Below are 22,889 nucleotides of genomic sequence, written 5' to 3'. Positions count from 1 at the left end.
AAGCTCTGTGATTTCAAACCGTGTAACAGTTCATACTTCACTCGCTGCCGAAGTCATTCAAGGGAGGAAGTATGTTATCGTAATCAACCATTAATCTGTTTGTAAAAACAATAATGGTGTTATTAACAACAACAAGACCAAATGCTCCACCGGGCTTAAATTATATATTTCTTGCAGATTCTTTTTCTGCAAACGATACAGGTTCTGTCAGTGGTTTGATATAAAAGTTTGGAACGTATACTCCCTAGACCACCCTGCAGTAGCCAGGATGTGGTCCATAGGCTCGTCCATCCTCTTAGTTACTGACGTGGAAGCTGTCCTGGTGGAATAAGATTTATACACGTTGGCATTTTACTCCAGCAACTCCCAGTACCTGCTTGGGCCACTAGAGATAGTTTAGCTTGTCACCCGACCATGAGGTTTCTTGTGGCTGACCCGTAAGGGTTTTTCCTCTCCCTTGGTATTCCTTATTGTGTCGATGTAGATCTCTAAGTGGGTCATGACACATAAAACGTGGTTCAGGTGGGTATGCCTGGAATGTCATGACTGGACCTGATATTCCTGGTCTGTTCTGTTTGGCCGACCCTTGAATGGGAATGTGACACTATCTGGTGTTATAACCATGTTGTCCAATCGCAGTAGATGGGAGAACTGGCTCTTTGTGTTGAGGTAAGGCCACCAGCATGTCCATCTTCAGGGTAGGCTGTTCCAGGGTGAGTGACCTGACTGGTGATCATCCCCTAAGGTATGTCAGGATTTCACTGATATCCCAATTTGGGTGTACCTATTTCTGGAGAATGGATTAAATATACCTCCCCTGTATCTGATCACCAGTGAGTGGTACCCTTTACCCTGTTGTCGTGGTGCCCAAGTTGAGTAGGCTGACAGAACATTTCCTTCATTGTGGTGAAGACCTGCCAGGAACTCCAGTACAGTTTTTTGTTGTAGTTGAATGTGTAGTTCCTGTTTTGGAAAAGTGTCCCATTTCTTGATGCTCCTCAGGTATGTTCCCTAGGATATGCAACAGAATGCTGTCATCATGTTGATAGTGCTGCTGATCCAAGCACAGCAGTGGTCTTTCCAATTCTGCAATTCTTTTAATGACCATGTCGAGGATCACTGGGAACCATGCCTGTGGACTTAGTCCACTGTAATTTGCGTAGTACCGGACTGATGAAGCCGTAGTACCTGTAACAATAGGATTGTTTATTTAAGTACTGTTGTATGGGGGACTGTTTTAGAGGTGACACTGGGCTTGTGGCCCAGTTGCAGATAAGGATACAGAGGCAGAGAGATGAACTGCACAAAGCCAATAAAGTTCAAGTAAGCAAAGCTGCTTTAATCGTCCATTATGTATCGTCCAGATAGAGAAAAAACAGAATTCTGTCAGGGTGGCCCAAGAGAAAAAAGGACCTACCAAGTGACATCAGGCACTACCACACGTTCCAAGATGAACTGAGTTTCCAGGACGGCATAGTGTTCCGAGGGGACAGAGCCGTGATACCTGACGCACTCAGGGTGGACATCACTCACAGGATCCACTCCTCTCACCTGGGAGTAGAAGGATGTCTGAGGCGAGCGAGGGAGTGTGTATACTGGCTTGGAATGAACGAGGAGATCAAGACCTTCATCGCCAAATGTGACATATGTAGATCAGTGGACCCAAGGCAACAAAGAGAGACACTACATCCACATGACATGGCCAGCAGACCCTGGGCCAAGGTAGGAACGGACCTTTTCTCCTTTCACAATAAAGACTATCTGATAACAGTGGATTATTATTCAAACTTTTGGGAGGTCGATTATCTACCTGACACTAAGAGCAACACAGTGATCAAAAAACTCAAGGCACACTTTGCCCGACAGGGGATTCCGGACATTGTTATCTCGGATAACGGACCCCAGTATGCATCACAAGAGTTTCAGCACTTCAGCCAGAAGTGGGGTTTTGAACACCGTACATCGTCGCCGGGATACCCGCAGAGTAATGGGAAGGCGGAGTCAGCGGTAAAGACAGCCAAGCGCCTGATGCTGAAGGCTGCAGCAGCGAGACAGGATCCGTACTTGGCAATGCTGGATCATCGCAACACACCGAGCCAGGGCCTCAACACAAGCCCGGCACAGAGACTCCTAAGCAGGAGGACCAGGACCCTGCTTCCCACAAAGGACACTCTGCTGAAGCCAGAGGTAACACACGATGAACAGGGACTGAAATACAACAGACAGAGACAGGAAAAGTACTACAACCGCACAGCAAAAGACATGGACACTCTGAAAAGAGAGGACAGTGTGAGAGTACAGCCCTGTGATACACACAAGGGCTGGAGACCAGCGAGAGTGGTCCAACAGGTGAGCCATAGATCGTATGAGGTGGAGTTAGAGTCAGGAGGTGTTCTGAGACGAAATCGTCGCCACCTCAGACACAATCCCACCACGCTCACACCAACACAAAACACGCCCACACCAACAGTGACTGAGGCGGCCATACCACCAGATGGCCCAGCAGAGAACCAAGGCACGGTCACCAGGTCAGGTCGACAAGTTATCAGACCCCACTACCTGACAGACTATACTCAGTGATTAGAGTATGGACTATGAAAGGAAAAGAAAAGAAATGAAAATGTGTTGTTTATGCACTTGTGGGAAAAAACTGATGTTTTGAACTGTTGATTTATTATTGCTTATGTTGTTAGATCTGTTGTAAATGAGCAGAGCATATGGTACAAGTTTGTTGCACTAGAATACCTAAGGGGAAGAGACTTAACTTGAAAAAAGAAAAAGAAAGATGTAACAATAGGATTGTTTATTTAAGTACTGTTGTACGGGGGACTGTTTTAGAGGTGACACTGGGCTTGTGGCCCAGTTGCAGATAAGGATACAGAGGCAGAGAGATGAACTGCACAAAGCCAATAAAGTTCAAGTAAGCAAAGCTGCTTTAATCGTCCATTATGTATCGTCCAGATAGAGAAAGAACATAATGAAACAGTACCTATTGAAGAGGGAGAAGGAAGGGAGAACATAGAGATTAGAATCCCCCCACCCCTCAATACGCGGGAATGTATCCATCGCCGCTGCCTTGAGATTGGTTTCATGCGATATAGGTTAGTACGTGGCGGTTTAATTGTATATAAGGAAATCGATATCTGGTGTCCATGTTGCTTAGTAATTTCAGCATATATTTTTGGTTTAAATGTTAGTTTACAGCATATAGCTCACCTGAATAGGTAAGTTACTGATGGTCAAACATGTTTGACGACATACGGTTACCAATTGTTAATAAATTATCACCTAATATCGATGTTCTACGCCCAAGTGGTTTGGTATATGCCACCACTGTGATGTTGTTAATTTATAAACGGACATGCAAAATGGTGCATTACTGAGCAAATGCTTCACTAGAAGTAAGTCATTTAATATATAACACGTTTAAGTCAATTCGCATTGGCACTAAGTATTACAAGCTTAGTAACTCATCAGGACACATAATATGTTACTCAAAACAGGTGGAAGTGTACAACCATAATCCTTCCTATGCAGATAAATTCCATGATAACACTCCAGATTAATCCATTTGCCCCCATATTACAGGTATGGAGATAGTTTGAACACTAGTATCTCAGCTCATAGGAAAGGTACAATGTTCAGTAGCTGGTAATGCTGCTACTATCCCAATTACTTTGCCACGTAGTTGATTGGTATTTAAATGTTACCATAACTGATAGTCTTAATGAATACCAGATAGACAATGTTGTGGATGGTCAACGTAAATATCTGGATATATGACAGAGCCCGCTAAATAAGTTAGTAGCTAAAGCAGCTAATAAAGCTATATTCAAGGATAGTCTGTCGTTAACATACCATGACGGAATGTTTCTTAAGTGTCAGGGCTGGTTGATTCTGGAATAGCTTCGACTTAAATGCCAATTCAATACTCAAATCAAGTTTATTTGTCACATACCCACGCGAGATGTGCAATGAATGAAAATGGGAATGCTCATCATGGTTACCCCATCCAGGTAATTGTGGTATATCCGAATTGGTGGCAAGATATTAATTCTATTCCCCTTATATATATTTTTTGGTATATAACTACCAGGAGTGATAGCTTCCTAACCAGGCGTGATTCACCCACCCCTTGTTAGTACAACCCTTCACCTTTATGTGATGGTAGGAACCATACTTATCTGTCTTCATTGTTGTTTTCTTCGGTTTCTGGTTCCTTGTTCTTGTAGGGACAATGTTTGTTGGGGGGTGGCACATTTTCCATGGGGCCTGCTGTGGGCCGTGGCCTAAAAGGCTTACGGGATTGGCATGCAGGCCCCGAGCTTTCACCAGTACCATGAGATAGACTCCCCTGGTGGACGCGTAGAGGTACTGCTGTCTGGTTTAGTGGTGCTCATTCCAGACTCTGCCCTCTTGTGCTGAATAGTTTGAACCCTTAGTCCAGTTTTTTAGGACTGGTTTGGTAAGTGCCAGGTAGCAGGATCTGTGCTTGTGAGGTCGGCATTCTCATAGTCCTTGAGAAGTTGAACAGTAGGGTCAGGTGTTTTGCCATACTATACCCTGCCCTTCTGGAATGAGCAGGTGGACATGGATAGCCGACGTCAGGGTATCAAATGCAATTTTGAGATATTTGGGTTAAATGTGCTGCTCAATGTATCCCCCAATAATGGCGGGCACTTTGAGCAAATGCAATTTAGCGGAGGCGTGATGAAACCAATGCCTCATGGCTACCTGTCTTGGAGAGGTTTTTTGAAAAAGACAGGTAGTAAGCTGGCCATCAGTTAAGACTGAAGCCATCTCGCTCCTGGTGAAATCACGTAGCGGCCACACCCAGCAGCTCTTCCTGTTCCTGTACCTCAAGCATACTCCCGTTGTTGTTCAGCCAGTGCCCCTCTTCTTGACCAGCCCGGCCCTGGTCGCCAAAGCTGTCCTCGGATGAGGAGAAAGCAATGGTCAGTGCACGAGGCACTGTGGAGGGAGTGCCTGAACTCCCTCTGCGAAACTGCTCCTGCAAGCCTCACTGGAGCTTATGCTCCACGAGCCGCTCCATGCGGCTCAGGCGGCTGTCTCTGCCCTAAGCGGGCGGTGAGACGTCCCCGTCCGACGAATCGGATACCACTGGCCGGATGTCTTGACATCCAGTCCGCTGCTCAGGCGCTAGCGGAACTGGGCTCGGCTCGGTGTCGGGGATGGCGGAGCGCCGGGTTGGCGGTCCTATCGCCCTCTGTCCCCCACTGATGAGACGCCTGTCTGCTGGAGCCGAGCTGGGGACAGGTTTCTTGGAGAGTCTTGTTCCTTGAACTGAAGCGGGAGCGCCTGACTCTCGCTGTGCCTCTGGACTGGAAACTGGCGCAGCTCTGTCTGTGGACCGCAGCGTGTGCGGTCCTGGTGCCGTCTCTCCCCCTTCCGCGAACGGAACACTCCTTCCCCGGAGTCCAAGGGGGGCCGCTTGCGTCTGCTGCTTTGCTCCACCTGGAGCGACAAACAGACGCGAGTCGCTGGTTAAACGGAAGGTAAGTACTTACCTAAAGCTTCCTCTTTCAGGCTTGTAGCGGGAGCGCCTGACTCCCGCCTGCTGCTGTTGCCTGCTGAAACGTAATGCCGTGCATGCGTGCTGAGCGGGCTCTTCACGGAATCACTCACGTGACTCCGAAGTAAAATCCAACCACATTTTTGTTTGGAAGTGGAAAGAAATAATAGAAATTGTATTCATTGCAACGTGTAAAAAGAGTTGAGATACCGTATTATAATTTTGCTGCATGTCATTGTGGTATATATCATGTCTTGATTGGTAAATATGTTTAGTTTGTGACTTTATTTGAAGCAGAAATAATATGTGAATTCTTCATTGAGCATAATTCCAACTGGTAACTACGTACTTCGTCCGAGCACATTATCGCACGTGTCATGCAAGCCGTCTTAAATGACCACCTAAACTGTCATTTGGCATCTTAAAGTGGAACTGCTTAGGGCCTCTCTTCTCCTAAATCCGGTCCTGTATCCCGTGTAAAGCCTGTGGCCTCCGGCTACCTGCCTTCCCCCCCCCCTCCGCCACCCCGCATCATTGACGGTGGTCTGGTATACACGGTGAAGCAACTGCTGAAGTCCCGACAGTGTGGCAGAGGGATCCACTATCTGTTTGACTGGGGGGGCTGCGGTCCAGAGCAGAGGAGCTGCATTCCTGCCCATGGCATCATGGACACCTCCCTGATCTATGTATTTCATCAGTAGTATCTGGACAAGCCAAGGAGGATGCCATTCCTTTTTTACATGCCAATTTTATATCATGATAGAAACATAGAAAATAGGTGCAGGAGTAGGCCATTCGGCCCTTCGAGCCTGCACCGCCATTCAACATGATCATGGCTGATCATCCAACCCAGTATCCCGTACCTGCCTTCTCTCCATACCCCCTGATCCCTTTAGCCACAAGGGCCACATCTAACTCCCTCTTAAATATAGCCAATGAACTGGCCTCAACTAACTTCTGTGGCAGAGAGTTCCAGAGATTCACCACTCTCTGTGTGAAAAATGTTTTTCTCATCTCGGTCCTAAAGGATTTCCACTCTATCCTTAAACTGTGACCCCTTGTTCTGTACTTCCCCAACATCGGGAACAATCTTCCTGCATCTAGCCTGTCCAACCCCTGACGTATTTTGTAAGTTTCTAGAAAATCCCCCCTCAATCTTCTAAATTCTAGCGAGTACAAGCCGAGACTATCCAGTCTTTCCTCATGTGAAAGTCCTGGCATCCCAGGAATCAGTCTGGTGAACCTTCTCTGTACTCCCTCTATGGCAAGAATGTCTTTCCGCAGATTAGGAGGCCAAAACTGTACGCAATACTCCAGGTGTGGTCTCACCAAGACCCTGTACAACTGCAGTAGAACCTCCCTGCTCCTATAATCAAATCCTTGTGTAACTATATCCTGGCTACTGTTTGGGGGCATGTAAATAACTCCCATTATGGTCGTTTTGCCCTTATTATTTCTCAGCTCTATCCACCATGAAACTCCATCTTCAGAAACTATGGCTTAGTCTCGTCCCCTTCCTTTTTCTTGATCTCTAACCCTCCCCGCCCACCACAATTGGTCTGACAAAGGGTCCCAGCCTGAAACATCACCTATCCATGCTCTCCAGAGATGCTGCCTGAGCCACTGAGTTACTCCAGCACGTTGTGCCCTTTTCAGTAACTGCAGTTCCTTGTGTATAATGTTTTTCACTGTATGTTTGTTTACGTGAAAATATGAAACCAATACCAACTATCATTCCTTTATTCCCCTACCTAACCCCCCACCCTCCCTTCTCTCTCTGTTTGTGTCCCGCAGTTCACTGGAACCTCTCTGTGTCAACATGTTTATCAGCAAATGATGGTGAAACTCACTCTGTGACCTTCTGTTGCTGATTTAACGATCAGTCGGGAGTCACACTCGCAGTCGGTGGAAGACTGAGATGGACAGGAGAGAGATGGTGGCTGGTGTCCTGTTCCTCCTACTGGGGGTAGTAGGAGCAATCCCGTGAGTACTGGTGGACAGGGGGCAGGGGAGGGAGGGGGTTGGGGAGGGTGAGACTGGGGAAGAGGGAGAGATTGGGGGTGAGGGAGATAGGAGGAAAGGGAAATGATTGAATGGCAGAGCAGACCCAATGGGTGTAATGGCCTCATGCTGCTCCTATGTTATACGATCATATGATAGAAGATGGAGGCTTGTGCTGGAAGGACAATATTCAGGCTGGAGGTCTGTGACCAATGGAATTCCACAGGGATCTGTGCCGTGATCTCAGCAGTTTGTGATTTATACGAACAAATTGGATAAAAACGTAGACAGGTTGGTTAGTAAGTTTGCCATCACCATTATTGAGTCATGAACTGTGAGCCAAAGTAAACAGCAGGGTACAGATCAGCCTCTGATAATTTTAGGCCTCTCTTGGACCTGATGGCATCTATCCCGGGTTTTTGAGATAGTCAAGAGAGGAGACGGCGCAAGCCTTGCTGAAGATCTTTGTTTCTTCTCCAGCCACAGACGATGACCCAGAGAACTAGAAAACAGTTAATGATGTTCAGAGCCACAAGGAGCTGATGTTCCTTTCTTTAGGAAGGGAAGTAGTCAGAATGCAGTGAATTATGGGCCGAGAGCATCACGTCAGTGGTAGGGAAGCTGTTGGAGAGGATTCTTCAGAATAGGATTTACTCCCATTTGGAGGGGAATGGGAACAATCCCATTTACTCACGTTTGGCCCATTTACTCTAAAGACTTCCTACGCATGTACCTGTCCAAGTGTCTTTTAAATGGCGTTATAGTGTGTTGATATGAAGTCTACGTGTCCACGAGCCCTAAACTTAAACCAAGACTTGTCTGTTATAAGTATCTATGTACTCTCACTATACAGAGGTTATACTGTATAAACCTATATTTCAAAGACTAATGTACTTCACTACTCTGCTGGGGGGTCAGCTGTCAATATCACTGTTTTGAGAGGTGGGTTCCCTCTCCCAACCAAGGAGGAGTTACTTCCAACTAACGAAGCAGAATAAACACAGTTATACGGAGATCATAGTTTACAAAGGATTTCCAAAAGTACAATTCTTACAATTTAGGGTAACATACCAATGAGTTGCAGTTGAACAAGTCTTCTGTCACAGAAAGACGGCTATGGGGATAGTCATCTTTGAGGATTCTTTTCTCACTCCAATTTCATTTTAATTAACTCCAACCAATCCTGGCTTTCTTCTAACATTGAAACTGTTTATCTCCTGGTTGACCTCACCATCATACAATATCCTTCAAATACCTTGATTACGTCAGGATGAATTAGGTCTGGAGAGAAGGAATGGGTAACGTTTAGGGTTGAGACCCTTCTTCAGACTTGTCAGGGAAAGAGAAACTAGATAACGACTGTGATGTGGAGAGATATAGAACAAATGAATGAAAGATCTGCAAAAAAGTAACGATGATAAAAGAAACAGGCCATTGTTAGCTGTTTGCCAGGTGAGAACAAAAACCTGGTGCGACTTGGGTGGGGGAGGGATGGAGAGAGATGGAATGCAGTGGTTACTTCAAGTTAGAGAAATCAATATTCATTCCACTGGGTTGTATGTTGCCCAAGTGAAAAATGAGATGCTGTTCCTCCAATTTGCGTTTTGTGTCACTCTGACAATGGTGGAGGCCTAGGACGGAAAGGTCAGTGTGGGAATGGGAAGGGGAATTGGCAACCGGGAGATCAGGTCAGTCCAGGTAGACTGAGCGCAGGTGTTCAGCGAACTGACTGCCCAGTCTACGTTTGGTCTCGCCGATGTTAAGAATCCAAATCATGAACTACAGTAGATGAGGTTGGAGGAGGTGCAAGTGAACTTCTGCCTAACCTGAAAGGACTGTTGGGGTCTCTGGACTGAGTCAAGGGACCTTATACCTCCTCCCTCGACTCTCTCCAGTGGTATGAATATTGATTTCTCTAAATTCAAGTAACCCCTGCATTCCCTCTCTCTCCATCCCTCCCCCACCCAAGTTGCACCAGGTTCCCGTTCTCACCTAGCAAACAACGGTCTGTTTCCTTTATCATTGTTACTTTTTTTGTATATCTTTCATTCATCTGCTCTATATCTCTCTACATCATCGTTTATATCTCTCATTTTCCTTTCACCTGACGAGTCTGAAGAAGAGTATCGACCCGAGACATCACCTATTCCTTCTCTCCAGAGATGCTGCTGATTTACTCCAGCATTTTATGACTATCTTCGGTATAAACCAGCATCTGCAGTTTCTTCCCACACAGGATGAAGTATTTGTCAGGCCAACTTTGGACCCGTTGTACATTTGATTACACCAAGGTGAGCAAACTGTACACTGATTAGATCTTTAACTTACTAAACAACAAACATCTTGAGCAGGTACACAAAAATGCTGGAGAAACTCAGCGGGTGCAGCAGCATCTATGAAGCAAAGGAAATAGGCAACGTTTCGGGCCGAAACCCTTCTTAAGACTGATGGGGGGTGGGGAGCGGGGAGAAGAAAGGAAAAAGGAGGAGGAGGAGCCCGAAGGCTGAGGGATTGGAGGAGACAGCAAGGGCTAACAAAATTGGGAGAATTCAATGTTCATGCCCCCAGGATGCAGACTCCCCAAGGTGCTGTTCATCCATTTTCCAGTGCTGCTCGCTCTGGCCATGGAGGAGACCCAGGACAGATAGGTCAGATACGGAATTAGAGGGGGAGTTGAAGTGCTGAGCCACCGGGTGGTCAGGTTAGTTATTGTGGACCGAGCGGAGGTGTTCGGCGAAACGATCGCCAAGCCTCCGCTTGGTCTCACCGATGTAGATCAGCTGACATCTAGAGCAGCGGATGCAATAGATGAGGTTGGAGGAGATGTAGGTGAACCTGTCGCACCTGGAATGACTGCTTGGATCCTTGAATGGAGTCAGTTCATTGGCTAGATTTAAGGGAGTTAGATGTGGCCCTTGTGGCTAAAGGGATCAGGGGGTATGGAGAGAAGGCAGGTATGGGATATAGATTTGGATGATCAGCCATGATCATATTGAATATAGACGTTTGAGTGTAGAAGTTGGGATGTAATGTTAAAATTGTACAAAGCATTGGTGAGACCAATTCTGGAGTGTGGTGTACAATTTTGGTCGCCCAATTATAGGAAGGATGTCAACAAAATAGAGAGAGTGCAGAGGAGATTTACTAGAATGTTGTCTGGGTTTCAGCAAACTAAGTTACAGAGAAAGGTTGAATAAGTTAGGTCTTTATCCTCTGGAGCGCAGAAGGGGGGACTTGATAGAGGTCTTTAAAATGATGAGAGGGATAGACAGAGTTGACGTGGACAAGCTTTTCCCATTGAGAGTATGGAAGATTCAAACAAGAGGACATGACTTCAGAATTAAGGGACAGAAGTTTAGGGGTAACATGACGGGGAATTTCTTTACCCAGAGAGCAGTAGCTGTGTAGAATGAGATTCCAGTGGAAGTGTTGGAGGCAGGTTCGATTTTACCATTTAAAAATAAATTGGATAGGTATATGGATGGGAAAAGAATGGAGGGTTATGGTCTGAGTGCAGGTAGATAGGACTAGGGGAAAATAATTGTTCGGCACGGACTTGTAGGGCCGAGATGGCCTGTTTCCGTGGTGTAATTGTTATATGGTTATATGGTTAATGGTGGTGTAGGCTCGAAGGGCCGAATGGCCTACTCCTGCACCTATTTTCTATGTTTCTTTGCGTCGAGGGGGGGAGGTAAAGGGACAAATGTTACATCTCTTGCGGTTGCAAGGGAAAGTGCCCGGGGAGGGGGTGGTACGGGAGGGAAGGGAGGGAAGGGAAGAATTGACAAGGGAGTTATGGAGGGAGCGGTCTTTGCGGAAGGCAGACATGGGGGGAGATGGGAAGATGTGGCGAGTGGTGGGGTCACGTTGGAGGTGGCGAAACTGACGGAGGATTACTTGTTGTACGTGAAGGCTGGTGGGGTGAAAGGTGAGGACTAGGGGGACTCTGCCCTTGTTGCGAGTGGGGGGGATGGGGAGAGAGAGCAGTGTTGCAGGGTATGGAAGAGAACCTGGTGCGAGACTCATCTATGGTGGAGGAGGGAACCCCCGTTCCCTGAAGAATTAGGACATTTCAGATGCCCTGGTGTGGAATGCCTCATCCTGGGAGCAGATGCGGCATAGACGGAGGAATTGGGAGTAGGGGATGGAGTCCTTACAGGAGGCAGGGTGGGAAGAAGTGTAGTCTAGAAAGCCATGGGAGTCAGTGGGTTTATAGTGGATGTCAGAAGTCTATCACCTGCGATGGAGATAGTGAGGTCAAGGAATGGTAGGGACGTGTCGGAAATGGTCCAGGTGTATTTGAGCGTCGGATGGAAGTTAGTGGTGAAGTGGATGAAGTCAGTCAGTTGTCTGTGGGTGCAGGAGGTGGCACCAAAACAGTAATCGATGTAGCGAAGGTAGAGGTCAGGGATGGGGCCCTGGTACGTATTGAACAAGGATTGTTCGACGTACCCGACAAAGAGGCAGGCGTAGCTGGGGCCCATGCGTGTGCCCATAGCTAGCCTTGTATTTGGAAAAAATGGGAGGAGTCAAACGAGAAGTTAATGAGGGTGAGGACCAGCTCCGCTAGGCGGAGGCGAGTGTCAGTGGCCGGGTATAGGTTGCTTCTCTGGTCGAGGTAGAACCGGAGGGCTTTGAGGCCATCCTGGTGGGGGATGGAGGTGTAGAGTGACTGGACATCCATGGTGAAGATGAGGGCGTGAGGGCCTAGAGAGTGGAATGCGCGGACACGACGGAGAGTGTCTGAGGTGTCTTGAACATAGGTAGGGAGGGATTTAACCAAGGGGGATAGGATGGAGTCAAGGTATTTGGAGATGAGTTCAGTGGGGCACGAACAGGCAGAGACAATGGGTCTACCGGGACAGTCAGGTTTGTGGATTTTGGGGAGAAGGTAAAACGGGCCGTGCGGGGCTGGGGAACGATGAGGTTGGAGGCTCGGTCGGGCAGGGCGTGGGAGTTGATGAAGTCAGTGATGGTGCTAGAGATGGTGGACTGGTGCTCGTCAGTGGACTTTTTGTGGGCAATTGTTTCTCTTCATTAAATCAAGGTATGTAATGATTAGATTCTTAAATGAGTAAACAACAAATATCTTGAACCTTGGACTGTTGCCATGCTAAAAAACTGAGTTCAGCAAAAAGCATTTGGACCTGTGACGTGAACAAGCCTTTGGCTTGGAAAGTGAATATCCATCACAGCTACCTCCTCTGGCAGCTCATTCCATATACCCTCAACCCCTCTCACCTGAAACCTATGTCCTCGAGTTCTACTAGATTTTGCTACCCTCGGTAAAAGACTCTATGCATTCACCCTATCTATTCTGCTCATGATCTTACATTCTTCTATAAAATCACCCTTCAGCCTCCTGCGATCCAAGGAATAAAGTCCCAGCCTACCCAATCTCTCGCTATAGCTCAGGCCCTCAATTCAGCAACATCCCTGTCAATTCCTTCTGCACTCTTTCCAGCTTAATGCCACCCTTCCCATAGTAGTGTGATCAGAGCACAATTGTACAAATGTGGCTTCAATGTCTTGTACAACTGTAACAGGCAAAGGTTGGATAAATTGGGACTTTCTCCTTTGGAGGGTAGGAGGCTGAGGGATGAACCTAGTGAAGTGAACAAGATCATGAGGGCGTTGATAAAGAGAACAATCTTTTTCCCAATGTAGAGGGCATCTACCACACACGGTGCCTCAGGAAGGCCGTCAGCATCCATAAAGATTCTCACACCTTGTAATGGACTGTTCGAACTACTTCCCTCCGGCAGACGTTACAAGGCCTTCTACGCCCGAACCTCCAGACTCAGGAACAGCTTCATTCCCAGAGCTATAGCGGCTCTGAACCGGCCCTGCTGAGTGCCCCCCATCCCCCATGGACTGTCTCCCTCGGATGGTCACGTCGCACAGACACATCTGCACTTTAGTCTGTTTGAACTGTTTTTACTATTTACTGTTCTTTTTACAAATCATGTTCTCAGGGTATCTAAATTTTATTAGTTATTTAAGTTATGACATCGGATGGAAGCTGCATACCAAATCTCAAAGCTTATTTGCAATGACAATAAAATATATTATTATTAATTATTATTATTATTATTATTATTATTATTATTAGAAGATTCTAAAGCTGGAGGGCATTGGTCCATGGGGAGAAATTTCAAATGACCTCAGGGCTACGTTTCATTCAGCATCGGAATGAGCTGCCAGGAGAGGCAATAGAAGGGGATGCACATCATATATAAAAAGCATTTGAATAGGAAGGGTTTAGAGGGATATGGACCAAATGCAGGCAAATGGGACTAGATGCCATCTTGGTTTGCCTGGATAAGGTGGGCCGAAGGGCCTGTTTCCATGCTGTACACCTCTAAGACTCTCTGATGGTCTTACAGTTTGGGGCGAGTAGTCCCTTGGTTTCTGGGTGGGAGTTTTTCTCACTGTTTCCCCCCCCCCCCTTCCCAGGCACGCACTGGTCCTGATCCCGTCGGAGATCCAGCTGGGAAGCCCGGAGAGGTTGTGTGTTGTGCAGCCGGCCGGAGAGGGGGGGAGAGGGGGCTCCCTCGGGGTGACTGTGTTCTACGACTGGGCCAACATCACCCTCCTCCAGCTGGAGACGCAGGATATTGGAGCCCACGGCTGCATCCAGTTCACGGTGAGCGAAGTGGGGAGACATGGGGGGGGGTAACAGCGGGGGGAGAGAGGGCTGCGGCGAGGAGAGACACTGCCGGGAGAGACAATGACAGCGGTGGAGAGCAGACTGGTCTGGGGAAGCGGGGGTGGGAGGGGAGACTTGGGAGGGAAGGGAGACAGCGGTGGGACAGCAGTGGGAGGGGAGGGAGACTCTGGAGGTGGGGGGAGTGTCTGCGGTAGGGGAATGATGCAGGGAGAAAGGAAGACTGGGTATGAGGACCTGGGGTGACGGCAGGAGGGGAGCCGGGGTGAGACCGTACAGAGAGATGGGGTGGGGAGGGAGCAGGGGGAGGGGTTTGCATCCTTGCCCCACAACACACTGCTCTCCTGAATGGCCTTGTGCTGTCCCCTGTGCAGGCACCAGAGGTGGATCTGGGAAATGAATGGAATTCCGTGGCCACAGTCACGGTTATCGGATCCGGGGAATTGGCCGTGATCAACATCACCAAGAAGGTTCTCCTGAAGAAGTACCACTCGCTGACCTTTGTACAGACCGATAAACCTGTCTACAAACCAGGGCAGACAGGTGGGTGGTGAGGACACACACATACACACACACTGCAATAGTCCATACACTCAGCATCCATCGCGCCATCCTCAATGTTGATCCGTGTACTCAGTGTTGGCCACAGGCCCTTCGGCCCAACTTATATTTACGAGGGAGTTAGATGTGGCCCTTGTGGCTAAAGAGATCAGGGGTTATGGAGAGAAGGCAGGTACAGGATACTGAGTTGGATGATCAGCCATGATCATATTGAATGGCGGTGCAGGCTCGCAGGGTCAAAAGCACCTATTTTCTATGTTTGCCCACACCGGCCAGCATGTCCCAGCTACACTAGTCCCACCTGCCTGCGTTTGGTCCATATTCCTCCAAACCTGTCATCCACCATGTACCTGTCTAACTGTTTCTTAAAGGTTGGGATACACCCAACCTCAACTACCTCCTCTGGGAGCTTGTTCAATACACCCACCAGCCTTTGTGTGAAAAGATTACTGTTCAGATTCGTATTAAATCTTTTCCCTTTCACCTTAAACCTATGCCCTCTGGCCCTCGATTCCCCTACTCTGGACAAGAGACTCTGTGCATCTATCCGATCTATTTCTCATGATTTTATACACCTCTATAAGATCGCCCCTCATCCTCCTGCGCTCCAGGGAATAGAGTCCCAGCCTACTCAACCTCTCCCTTTTGCTCAAACCCTCTTGTCCTGGTAACATCCTCATAAAACATCCTCGAGCGTGCACTCAGCACATTAAAAATGTGAAACCGCATGTGTCCAGTTTCCTCCCAACTGTGATCAGGCAACTGAACCATCCTATCACCAACTAAGGAGCAGACTTTTCCAGACATTGTCTTGTACTTAATGTTAACTCCTCAATCCTGTATCTGCATACTATGGATGATGATTGTAATCGTGCGTAATAAGGTTATAAGTGATAGGAGCAGAATTAGGCCATTTGGCCCATCAAGTCTACTTCGCCATTCAATCATGGCTGATCTGTCACTGCCTCCAAACCCCATTCTCTTGCCTTCTCCCCATAACCCTTGACATCTCTACTAATTAAGAATCTATATCTCTGCCTTAAAAATATTAATTGACGGCCTCCACAGACTTCTGTGGCAAAGAATTCCACAGATTCGCCACCCTCTGACCAAAGAAATTACAACTCATCTCCTTCCTCAACTCATCTCCAGTCTTTCCACTTTGAAGGAATTTACGCGAAATTGGGGAAATTGTGGTTCCAGCTTGCGGGATGATTTGAAAAACTATTTGCGACCATCTGCAGCAAAGATCTTATAGCGGAGCAAGATGGCCTACTCCTACGCAAAACACGTAGTACGATCATGGGCAGATTCATGGGTGATTATAGGACCCATTTTAGTAACCAGCCTCCGCCATCTTGTTCCGCCATCTTGCTTCCGGCCAAAGGTCGGATCTTTGCTTCTGCACCCGCTCCCGTATCTTCGCTTTTATCTTTGACTTGGGCGGGGAGAGGGGGTGCGCGGCCCGGGGCAGCGGGGAGAGAGGAGGGGAGTAGTGCAAGTGGGGTAGTGGTGGCGCAGGAGGGTTGGGTAGGGCCAGGGGAGGGAGAAAGCAAAGATCCTATAATGGAGCTCCGCTATAAGATCTTTGGGAGAGAGAGGTGGGGTAGGGGCCGGGGTGCAGAGAGCATGGGGAGAGATGTGGGGTTTGGAGCTGGTGGATTAAGGGACTACAGCATAGGAGGGGGGGAGACATTGTAGTCTGGGGGGAGGCAAGGGAGTGCCGGGGGGGGAGAGTTGAGGGGTGGGATAGGGCCTAGTGTGTGTGAAGTTGCGGGGAGGTTTACAATGTTTATTATTTAATGTGCCTTGTCTAGTCTGAAATAAAGTTCATCAATGGATATAAAAATCAGAAGGAATATAATTGTGTGAGAGTAGGGAGTGAGAAATTGCGAGAGATCAAGCCCGAGGGAGCGTAGCGACCGGGGGGGGGGGGGGGGGGGGGTTAAGAAAAAGTTAGACTGCAACATGGATAGGACAGGTTTGGAGGTATGGACCAAAATCAGGTAGCATAGCTGGGACATGTAGGCGGGTGTTGGCAAGTTGCGCCGAAGGGCCTGTTTTCACACTGTATCACTCTATGACTACATTATACCTCCACACTGCGTGAATGATTCAAAATCAAGTGATCACGTTTTATTGCCATATACTCAAGCATAGAAACATAGAAAATAGGTGCAGGAATAGGCCATTGGCCCTTCGAGCCAGCACTGCCATTCAATATGATCATGGCTATTCATCTAAAATCAGTACCTCATTCCTGTTTTTCCCCCATATCCCTTGATGTTGTTAGCCCCAAGAACTAAATGTAACTCTCTTGAAAACATCCAGTGAATTGGCCTGCACTGCCTTCTGTGGCAGAGAATTCCACAGATTCACAACTCTCTGCGTGAAGAAGGTTTGTTCTCATCTCGGTCCTAACTGGCCCCCCCTTTATTCTTGAACTGTGACCCATGGTTCTGAAGGCCCCAAACATCGGGGACATTTTTCCTGCAGTTATTCTCTCCTCTCTCGTCCCCTCTCTCCCCCCCTCTCCCTCCCCTCTCTTTCCCCTAACTCTCTCTCCCCTCTCTTTCCCCCCCTCTCTTTCTTCTCTCTCCCCCTCTTCTCTCCCTCCCCCTCTCTCTCTCTCTCTCTCTCTCCTCGCGTCCTCCTCTCTCTGCCCCCTCTCTCTTTCTCCCTCCCCCTCTCTATCTTCCCCCTCTCTCCCTCTCCCCCTCTCCCTCTCCACACACTCCTCTCCACACACTCCCCCTCTCTCTATGTCTCTCTCTCACCTCTCTCTCCCCCCCCTCTTTCTCTCTCATCTCTCTCCTCTCTCCTAGTTCTCCCTCCCACCTCACTCTCCTCCTGGCTCTCTCTCTCTCTTTCTCCTCCTCTATCTCCTCTTTCTCTTTGCCCCCCCATCTCTCTTTCCCCTGTTTATCTCTTTCCCCCTCTCTCCCTCTCCCCCTCTCCCCCTCTCCCTTTTACCACCCCTCTCTCTTCCCCCTCTCTCTCCCATTCTCTCCTACCCTTCCACCCCCCTCTCTCTCTTCCCTCTTTTGTCCCTCTCCCTCTCTCTCTTGCACCCCCTCCCACCTCACTCTCCCCCCCCCCCCTTTCTCCCCTACCTCTTTCCCCTCTCCCCTTTCTCTCTCTCCATTCACCCCCCCCCCCTGTCTCTTCCCTCTCTCTCTCCCCTCTCACCCCCCTCTCTCTCTCCCCACTGTCTCCCTGTCTCCTTCCATCCTCTCTCTCTCTCCACCTCCCTTTGAGAGTCTGTCCCTTCGGCACAGAGAATCACGCGGCAGCGGCGCTTCCAACGGCCCGGGACACTCGCACTGTCCGGAGTGCTCCATGGCCGAAGCTTTCCACATTCCACATTCAAAATGTGGAAAGTGGGGGCAATTTGGCTTAAATGGTAATTTTAAGCCCATTCAGATCTGTATAGTCAGTTATGCAACATGTACATGGCTGGCACAATTTGTCCATGAAGATTAAGTTGGCATTCTGCGTGCCCACGGACGTGCCCATCGTGCCCAGGGACTGGCCGCAGTTCTCAGGTAGGCTCGCCTGCCCCGACCCCGCAAAAATGAATTGAAAAAAAAAATGCGGTTTTTCGGGTTATGGGCCGAAAACCCGTATATTGCATACTGGGAACAGTTTGCAAAAGATCTAAACACACTACCGAGGGCTCCTCGTATTTATACTTAATTAATAATCCTTGGCCATTCCGAAACACCCCCCCCCCCAGGTTTTACAACTGATTCACCTGGTTAGTTCCATCTCCGGTGGCTTCATGTTGTCGGCGGCTGCACATCCAACCAAGAAAGAGAAGAGGCGCGACGTCACTCACAGCCACCAACAGACGCGCTTCCCCGGACCGCACAGATCCCTGGCACGCGGCGCTAAGGTACAAATAGCGCAGGGACTGAACTCAGCGTGAGAACTCAGTCGTGAGCGTGAGGGCGTGAGAAATTGCTCCAGGGCGTGAGTCTCACGCCGAAAGCATGAGAGTTGGCAGCCCTGATGTTATATGGTTATATACATCTCTATCACATTCATGTATGTGTGTTCTTTCCAGCACAATCTCAAGTCAAGTCAAGTCAAGTTTATTTGTCACATACACATACGAGATGTGCAGTGAAATGAAAGTGGCAATGCTCGCGGAACAACAAAACAACCAAACAAATTATAAACACAACCATAACACACATATTATTTTACATAATAAATAATAGAAGGAAAAACGTTCTGTGGAGTTAGTCCCTGGTGAGAAAGGCGTTTACAGTCCGAATTGCCTCTGGGAAGAAACTCCTTCTCAACCTCTCCGTTCTCACTGCATGGCAACGGAGGCGTTTGCCTGACCGTAGTGGCTGGAACAGTCCGTTGCAGGGGTGGAAGAGGTCTCTCATGATTTTGTTTGCTCTGGAGTTGCACCTCCTGTTGTATAGTTCCTGCAGGGGGGTGAGTGAAGTTCCCATAGTGCGTTCGGCCGAACGTACTACTCTCTGCAGAGCCTTCTTGTCCTTGGCAGAGCAATTCCCGAACCAGATGGTAATGTTCCCGGACAAGATGCTTTCCACCGCCGCTGCGTAGAAGCACTGTAGGATCCTCGGAGACACTCTGAATTTCCTCAATTGCCTGAGGTGGTAAAGGCGCTGCCTTGCCTTACTCACCAGTGCTGAGGCGTGTGATGACCATGTCATATCCTCAGAGATGTGGACTCCCAGATATTTAAAACAGTTCACCCTATCCACAGGATCCCCATTTATACTCAATGGAGTGTACGTCCTCGGATGATGTGCCCTCCTAAAGTCCACGATCAGCTCCTTCGTTTTTTTGATGTTCAAGAGGAGGCTGTTCTCCTGGCACCAGAGTGCTAGATCAGCCACCTAGTCAGTTGTATGCTCATGCTCATAAACCATCCTTAAGTTATACATCTTTTGTAAATCTTGCTCAAAACAAATTTAATTTTGTGAAATTCTTCAATTAGATAACCCCACAGGCAGATCTCATTCCACTCTCTGGCTATTGGGAAGACCAGACCACTTTTTATTTGTGGAGAAACAACTCCATAGAAAATAAGCACAAAAACATTAAGTAACATTCCAGGGCTAGAGCAACTGGAATCTTCATATTCCTATTATTTTCCAAATATTGCAGATGTGAACAGTATGATTACATTAATGTGATTAGACGAATGAATTAGAGTGCAAGTGTAATACAAAATCAACTCAAACACAGCATATGACCCATTTAAAACGAAATGATTTAAAAAACATTAAAAAAAAAGACAATTACCAGAGTCAAATCTTATTCTTGACAAGAATTAACAGAAGTATGAACTAACAAAATTACACCAAAGATCCTATAGCTCTGCTATAAGATCTTTGGATTACACTGCGGGTCGGGTAGGTTCCGGTTACTAAAATGGCCGGGATCCCCTCCATAGCGTACTACACGTCAGCCCATTGCATTTGGCAGGAGCGGCCCGGCCCATCTTGCTCCGCTACAGGATCTTTGGTGGACGGAAGCTGGTGACCAATGACGCAAAGCGACGATGTCTCTCCGCGCCTGCGCAGTTGGCGGGATCAGATCGCCGCCATTTTCAATGCATCGCCTCGATGCTCCGGGCCTGGTTCGGGTGAGCGGGAAATATTACGTTGCGGGGAGGGGGGGGGGGATCTGGTTGTTTTATATCTGGGGTGTTAAACTACCCGCGGAGGGTCCAATCCGACCCACGGGATGGTAGAGTAGTCCCCGTTTCTCCGGGCCCGGAGGAGGGGGGGGGGGTGTCTACCCGCAGATCCATCGGCTCCATCCGCGGCCCCGGCGGTCGGTCCGGGGAGACCGTACTCCCGTCGCAGGAACGACTAACTCTGAACCCAGTCATGGTAGCGGCCGTGACCCGACATCAGGCGCTGCTCCAACCGAGTCCATGCCCCCCCCCCCCCAAGCCTGCAACCAGCGATCCCCCGCACACTATCCCACAAATGTTACAAAACCTACCTGAATCGTCGATGAGAATCTGCCCCCAGGCAGTGTGCGTGATTTTGGCGCTGTTTAGAGGGGGCGGGTTTAAAACGCGATTTTTACTAGGCTGTTGCAATCGAAAATGTTCAGCCTAGTAAATCATTAACGGAAAATCGCTGAAAGACCCCGTCGCAAAAGGTATTAGTTTTTATGGCCTTGTATAATAGTTATATTAATGTGCAAGTATCTGGAACTTATCCCACCACCACTCCCCCTCATTCATCTATCACACTGTATAGTGCAATATTACACTCTCACCCATCCATCCACAGTCAATCTATATTGGCATGCAGTTCAGTCAGATCTATATCCACCAACCATCCCAAACTCAGGTATGGAAGGGAATGTTGGGTGCACATATTCTATCCTGAAGAGTTTGGTTGCAGAGTCTCGAGCACAACTTAATCTGGTGGGATCACAGCTTGGTTCTTGGTTTCCCGGTCCTGCAAAATATTCCAAATGGAATTTAAACTGGAGGAGGGCAACTGCTCTGCCCAAGACCACAAGAAATTGCAGCATTGTGGATGCAGTTCAGTCCATTACGCAGCCTCACCCTCCCCAATCGACTCCATCTAATGCTGGGGACAATTTAGACAAACCTGGGCGCCTTTGTAGTGAGCGAGGAAACCCTAACCCTAGGTTGATAGGTTTGGTATAAGTATAAATTGTCCCTGGCGTGTGTGGGATACTATGCAGGGGATCGCTGGTCGGTGCGGACTCAGTGGGCCGGAAGGGCATTGTATCTCTGAGCTAAATGTGACACAGGGGCCCCAGGGGTTGGTCTCGAACCCCCAATGTCCTCATGGGAACTAAACTGTGGACCGCGAGTTATCCCAGAGGCAGATCTCTCTTCTAATGGTCTCTGGTTTCTGGTCGGGGGCGGCGACGGCTGTAGTGCGGGGTGACGGAGGGTTGGAGTGAATGACGGGCCCCACATTGCTCCATCTCCACCTCCTCCTGCACCTTACTCATAGCCAACGGCGATAACCGCTTTCAAACCCTCCCGGAGGAGATCCCAACTGCCTCCCCCTTTGGTTGTGGCACTTGGCGGTGGACAGGGACGGTCAAGGCTGCGGGTGTTGATGCCGGTGTTGTCCGAGGAGTGCAGACCTTCCTTCCTCACCACCTCCTCTGCTCCTTCCCCCCTCTCTCTCTCTCTCTCTTGTACAATCCTTCCACTCCCCCTTATCCGGGGACCCCCCCCCCCCCCCTCTCCACTGATCCCCATTCCCCATCTATTCATTCCTCACTGACATCCCCTATGCCCCTCTCCCCATCTCTCACCCCCCCCCATCTATTCATCCTGCACTGATCTCCCTATCCACCTCGCAATTGCTTCTTCTGCCCCCCCCCCCCCCCCCCCCCATCCATCCTACACTGGTCCCCCAATTCATCCTGTATTGACCCCCTTCCCATCTATCCTGCACTGCACCCCCCATCCTGCACAGACCCCCCGATCCACACTGTACTGACCCACCCCCATTCATCCTGTACTGATCCCCCCCCCATCCCTCCCATACTGATCCCCGGCATACCCCACCTCTCCCATCCCCCCACCCTCCCCCCCCCCAATTTTACCTACTCCAACCAACACGCACTAATTCCCCTCCCTCAATCCATCTATTCCGCACAGATTGCCATCTCAACCCCCCTCCCCCCCCCCCCATCTATCCATACTGGACTGATTCACCCCCCGCCCCCCCCCCCAACCCTACTGCTCTGGAAATGTCTTCAGAGCGAACATTGACAATGTTTGATAATGGAATGTAGTCAAATGTGTATTAATTCCCAATGTTATTATTTGTTTTAATCCATAAAGATGGATTAATTAAATTGTGGACAAGTGAAACATTAAAACCGCAGTGTTCGATTGTCACTGCTACTGTTGACACGTTATTACAGAATTCATTTTAATGGCAAATCAATGCTCTTAATATGGAGTATCAGTACTGTAGTTATTTATTGAGCAACATTCACAATTATACTTTGGATTTATCCAGGTTTTACTTCTACAGTCGGTTATATACATCACGTATTTGGTCAGGAGATATTTTAGTTGTAATTTTAACGTTAATTTTGAAGTGGGAATTATGGAAACAGTGTTTATCA

The 22,889-nt window shown here is 48.5% G+C and overlaps 1 pseudogene; it reads left to right on the top strand.

The window, feature by feature from the left end:
- The first annotated feature begins 7,363 nt into the window (after positions 1 to 7,363).
- The window catches only part of LOC129716182 (alpha-2-macroglobulin-like protein 1), a 131,193-nt pseudogene continuing 115,667 nt past the window's right edge, over positions 7,364 to 22,889 (top strand).

The sequence above is a fragment of the Leucoraja erinacea genome, unplaced genomic scaffold (genome assembly GCF_028641065.1).
Source record: "Leucoraja erinacea ecotype New England unplaced genomic scaffold, Leri_hhj_1 Leri_181S, whole genome shotgun sequence".
Taxonomy (NCBI): Eukaryota; Metazoa; Chordata; class Chondrichthyes; order Rajiformes; family Rajidae; genus Leucoraja; species Leucoraja erinaceus.
Note: the sequence above shows the minus strand (reverse complement) of the source record. Positions and strands in the feature narration are given on the sequence as shown.